The following is a 6205-nucleotide window of genomic DNA, read 5'->3' as shown; positions in this document are numbered from 1 at the left end:
CTGGCTTGAAGTTAATACTGAAATTCCTGTATTTTGGAGTTAACAGATCTTCAAGACGGTGAAATTCTGTGGTCAGGTCACGCTCATGTAGGTCTGGACATTGCTGATGGTATCTGCTTCCTGGAGACACTGATAAAAAACGTGCTGCTAAAGAACTGTCAGAACTGAATAAAATGTCCTGAAGTCTGAAAGTCAATAAACAAACATGGTGAAAAACAGTGTGAGGGAAGTCTTGAGAAGTGTTATTAGCTCACCTACTAAAACAGCAACTTTTGCATGATTGCAACTATGAGTAAATGACTCAAGTGGAAAGCTTTGCTTTGCCATGGCCAGCCTCCAGCAGGGAAATCTAATGCCCTACATAACAAGCTAGGAGTATTTTGTAGCTATGCATTAAACATATACCTGTCAGCATTAGTATTCCCCTTGGTTACTCAGAGACATAGTTGCACAGAGTAAAGCAGGCCCTGATCTTGGACTGGACACGCCTTTACATCGGGGCCCAAGGCACCTGAATTTTGGCATCCTCAAAGCCAACAAAAACAGAGAGACATTTTCAGCAGAGTACCCACTAAAGCAGCAGTTTTGCAAGAAAATTTGGAAAACTGTGACAGCATTGGCTTCTGATAGTACAGCTTCAAGACAGCTGAAGTCTTATGCTGGTGACACGAAAAGTAGGTTGAATTAAGACAGATGGATAAAATGAGAACCTGACTGACTTGCAGTTTCTTCCTTCAGGTATCTCTTGCTGATACTTAACTGGTTAGTTTAGCAACCCACTGCACACTATTTCAGCTTTTCCTGTCTTGCGAATAAAATATTTGGCTACTAAACATTTTAACAAAATTTATTTTAATAGATGTTTTGAGCATTTAGTTCTGATCTGTTCTGCCACATTTTTCCGTGTCTGCTACCATGACTGCATCTCTTAGTGTGACCATACATTTGAATTTTGGCTCAGTCCAAATTCACCATGACAGTTTTTCAATGTAGAGAGCTCAGACAAAAATCTCTGTCTAGGGCTGTTCACACAAAAGATTCTCCACAGAATAAGGCACAAAACACATAAAGGTATTTGTCTTTTGAGGCAAGTTATTACACATTGTCCATAATTTAAAGAACTGTCACTGAGCCAGATTCCTTGTTTTATTCCTTTTATTCCTGGAGGGAAAAAAAACATCTTCTGACTAAACCTTAGTTTCAAACCACATTTAGACACCCAATTACTGTATTAAGTTTATTACACAGTTTGACATCAATATCATAATCCAGTTACCTACCCCATGCTGCTTTAACTTGTGATAGTAAACATTTTCTGTTCAAGATATTGTACCGCAGCCACTGGACAGCCATAACTGATAGGATTATGTAAAAACAGCAGCTTATCACGGATGTCCTAACGTTTTCTGATGTTAAATACTCACTTGAGAATGACGCAACTGCAAATATTGCCAGTGGTTTTGTTTGCCAAGGTTATATTTTGCCTTCAGTGATGCAAAAAACCACAGGCTCTATTCCTGAAATAGCTGGTCTATAAATATGATACCTTTAGATACCCAGCTGAGCCAATGATTCTTCTGCCTTCAGACTTAAATGCTGGATTATCCCACTTGTGTGAAAAAAAATAGGCATTTTAGATATTTCACCTTACATTCTTATAGCATAAGAGAGACTGAATTTTCCCTATCATCTTCACTCAAACTGAGTGAGAAAACTGTTCACGTGCTCCTTTCTTTTCCATCTGTGCCTTGCAGCTCCCCCAGCTCCTGCCACACCAAACTCCACCTGTTTGGCCAGTTTGCAAAACATTGTTATATTCTGGTAATAATCCTTCCTCTTTGGCTCTCCTGTCTTCTCATCCTCCAAGTGTTTTTGAGACCAGGTTTCCTTTCCCTTAATACATCCCAAATACTATGCAAACCATAGCGTAAGTTCGTAGGCATCTGCAAATGGTTAAAGCAACCATAGGTCTTCAAGAGCCTAACAATTCTCATTTTTGGAGGGATTCAGGGTAATATTCCAGCAGATATTATATGGTAGAAATAACCTCAAGTAAGAGGTATTTCCATTTTCTGATTAGCAAATGCTAAATGATACAGCTGAGTCAATGATGACCATAGAGAAAGCAAGAACTTCTAAGGAGGTATTTTGGCAAGCAGGGATGTGAAGAGAACAAAGCCAGAAGAGAATGAAGACCATAATGCTGAAAAATCTGTAACCCTCTAATAAAAACAGTTTTACAAATAGGAAGAAGTGATTTCATCCTCAGGTACTGTTCAATCTCTACCCTAGATCCCAAAGTGCAGAAAAACAGCCAACAGCTGTTCTTGCAGGACAAAGTGAAAGGGAAATGAGTAATGACAGAATGCTACTGCCTAGTTAACCAGGGATGTTTGCCCCAGACAGCAAAAGCAGGAGCACCCAGACTGGGACCCTGCAGCTGTTGATAAGCTTTGGCTCTGTCATGAACTAGTGGACTTGTTTCACGCAGGTGTTTGATGCGATGGCCTCTCTTAGCAGATATAACAGGTCCCCTATCCCTTGCTACATCCCACCATTCACTTGTACCTTATGCAATGACAGTTTTCATACACTGTTTTGTAAATTAATGACATTTCTCAAGTTGCTGAAAAAAAATTGTCATATTCTACAATAAGGTTCTCAGAAAAAAAGCCACATCTTCAAATAATTCCACTCGTTGAATACCAGTTAGAGGCTTAGATGTCAGTCTTGCAATAAATACGTGAGTGCAACGTCTGCTAAATCTATATTAAATCTGTGGGTTTCTATCCTACTATGTTTTTTAATCACATTTTTACAATGACAGTCAAAATATGATCTCCATCCATTTATCTTCTTAATAATCAGCAATACTCTTTTGTCTGCTGAAAGATCTTTGGTTTTGCCCACATAAGCTCTAAAAGTAGAAAACATGATGCAACATACTATAAACTCCTGATCATTTCCATCTACCCACTGCACACACATTGTTTGCATCTGCTGAAACTGCTCCAGCCTTGGATAAAATGAAATCACTAAGTATACTAACATTTATTAATGTAAGAAAAATTTCAAACCCCAAGATCTTCCATTATATTCTAAAAACCTCAGAGATCCCAGATCAAACTTTTAAGGCACTGAAAAACAGCAGCTCTGCCTAAAGTCAGCAAAAGTCATTACCCATTACCTTTGAAAATAAGTCCTTAAATTTGTTTCAAACCGCGTATAAAGAACACAATCTTCAACTGAGAGGAAGTATGTATTTTTTTGCATTTAACATAGTAAGGAATGACACTTTCAGCAGTTTTTAGTTGGTGGTATTTGAACTATGATCTTTGATTTTGTCCTAGAATTCTTCACATACCTTTTAAAGCCCCAGAAGTCCTAGGTGAGCACATCACAGTCTTTTCTTTCTAATTAATGTCCCTCTTCTTCAAACCCCTTTCCATCTTTCTCTTAGTGTAACACTGAGCTTATTTCCCAAAACCATTATCCAGAAATTTCTTGTCCTCAGTTACAAAATCTCATTCATCTCCCTTCAAATATTTTTAGACTTTTGTGGTTCTGAGAAGCAGACAAGAACTTCCAGGAAGTGCAGAAGGTATTCACTTCTCACTGGTTTTGCCCGTCTTAAACCTAATTGCTTCTGTGTGCAATTCCGTGTAAGCCTTGGCAGATATTCACAAGTTAACTAGCCACCTTTTGTATCACGATGTTAATTATAAAATAAAACAAGGTTTTAAATAATAATATAAATGTCTGAAGGATGGGAGAAACATCTCCTGAAATAAATAATTATGTCCACTGAGTATAGATCAGGTGTGCAAAGCTGTTCACTATGCCTGCAGTGCAGACATCTAAGGTTAAGCAAGATGAATTCTACTGCATCCACCACATTCTTGGTCCACTCACTGGGATCAGAAGGTACTGCAGAGATATTTTCATATAACAGACCATGTTAAGTTATCTGACTAGGCTAAGCAGTTAAACACAAAGCCATCGCAAGGATCAGAAGAACAGTTAGTGCAAACTGAGTGCACAGACTCACTAGTCCTAAAAAACATGGAAGGGGAATGATCCAGATCACTGCTCGTGGTGCAAAACCCACAAAACAAGTGTAGGAAACTCCCTAGCAAACTGAGGCATTACCCAAAGGCTTATAAGACTTCTTACACAATATAGGGGAAAAAGAACTCTGGGACAGAACAGAGAGAAGTTAGGGACTCCTAAAATTTATTACAGATTTTTTTAGAGTATTGTAACAATGTGCAAAATTTACTCTGGGATGTTTAAGGGAACCACTAAAGGTATGTACAGGGAAGGACTAAGGTAGACTGAAGACAAACAGGCACGGAGAACCCAAAGACAGAGAATAAAGGGGGCCAGTCCCATGTGGACAGCTTCCCAATTACACTTCACGGCATGAGTCTTGCACTTCACTGCTGCAGTCCATCCCATATTCTCACTGCACCCTAGTTCTAACTGGTCTTGTGTGCATGTACCTGTCAAGGCTAGCAAACTTCAAGTGGGACTAGCCCATAAGCAGGACAATAGGAGTATGAGCCACTGGAGCAGGACCACATGTCTGAGGGACCTGAGGGTCCAGGGGCCAGCAACTGGGAGACACGGGCTGGATTGGCAATCACTGCCTGGACTCCTGCCTCACACACAGCAGGTACCAGAGCCCCACAGGCACCACAGGCAGAGATTCGTGCACACAGTGAGGTTCAGTCCTGGCCAGCTGGAGAGAAGAGGGTGAGGTTCAGTCCTGGCCAGCTGGAGAGAAGAGGGTGAGGTTCAGTCCTGGCCAGCTGGAGAGAAGAGGGCGGAGCAGCGACACTGGAGCACAGCCCTGTTTGCACAGGTGCGGGTACAGGCACTGCACTCTGCCCCTGTGGATCTGTGGTTGGCCGTGTGTTTGTTGTTTGTATTGCGTGTGGGTGTGCACACAGGTATTGTTTTGTATTGTTACAGGCTTGCTGATACAGAATCACAACAGCCTGGGGTCCTTTGGCTTGGGAGGCGAAAAAAGCTCTGGTCCTAAAGGCCAGGGAATTCTACAATGAGCACAGTGAAGAATGCCCACACCAACACTGGAAAAAGAAACTCCTGTCAAATTTTTTAGTTGGTCTAAAATTTTTACATATTCCATATACCTGAGAGGTCATTTAGCTTGTTTTAAATATCTAGAACATACATAGGGTCAAAGAAATTATCTGTTTCATTACATAGCTTGGTTACAACAGAGCAGGAATAAAACACTGATGACTCCATAGCTGCTCTATCACAAAACATCTAAAATTTACTAATCCTATGAATATTGATTTAAGTATTTCTGCATTAAAGAAGCTATTTCTCTTTCAAAATACTCTTTGAGTATCTTCACAAAGTAAGAATACATACAGAAATTTTTTTTTTTAATCAGCAGGTCTGTAGGCACTGCATTGATTTAGAAAATAAACCATCATGTCCCTTTTTCCCCTCAGTCAATGACACCAAAATTTTGAAGGCAAACACTAGTATTTTTCCTTATTATTATTTCCTTAATTATTCGTTATATTTTCAATATCTTATGTGATGCTAAGGATTTTATTCTGCATACACTTGGGTACACACACATGCAGATGCATGTATCCATATTCTTTTTACATATAATGATTATTTCAGAGACAAACTGAAAGAGTTTTCAAAAGGGATAAAGCAACTGCAGCCAGCCCAACAGTGTAAAAATCCATGGCCAGGGATCCTCAGAACTGACAGATTGCAAATACCACCTGCAAAATTCCAAATGACTGATTTCCAACCAGAAAGCCCCAACTCAGACCTACATTGGTTTTACAACTAGTATGTTTCTAGAAGTCATAGCAAGATTTGATTTTGGAAAACACAGACTTTTTCCTGGAATGCTAAGAGGGCACCCCACTTGATGCCAAGACAGATCTCTATGTATGACTACATCCACTGAAGCTGGAAAAGGAATTCATAACCAAATGCACAGACTCCAAGTACCCTCCTAACTTTAAAATTCCTTTTTTTCAGCATGCTTTACAACCCTTCTAGCAATTTTTAGCCAACCCTGCTCCTCTGAGTTGCACCACTTGGGTCCTGTCTGAAACCAACTGTGCAAACAAGGTCTTGGAGCATAACGAGATCCTTTGGCCATAACCCTAACCTAACCCTAACCCTAACGGCGCCCTAACCCTAA

Source organism: Pipra filicauda, unplaced genomic scaffold, assembly GCF_003945595.2.
Source record: "Pipra filicauda isolate LSUMZ 115617 unplaced genomic scaffold, ASM394559v2 scaffold57_size4234018_pilon, whole genome shotgun sequence".
Classification (NCBI taxonomy): domain Eukaryota; kingdom Metazoa; phylum Chordata; class Aves; order Passeriformes; family Pipridae; genus Pipra; species Pipra filicauda.
The sequence above is the reverse complement of the archived record's forward strand: the minus strand, read 5'-3'. Positions refer to the sequence as shown.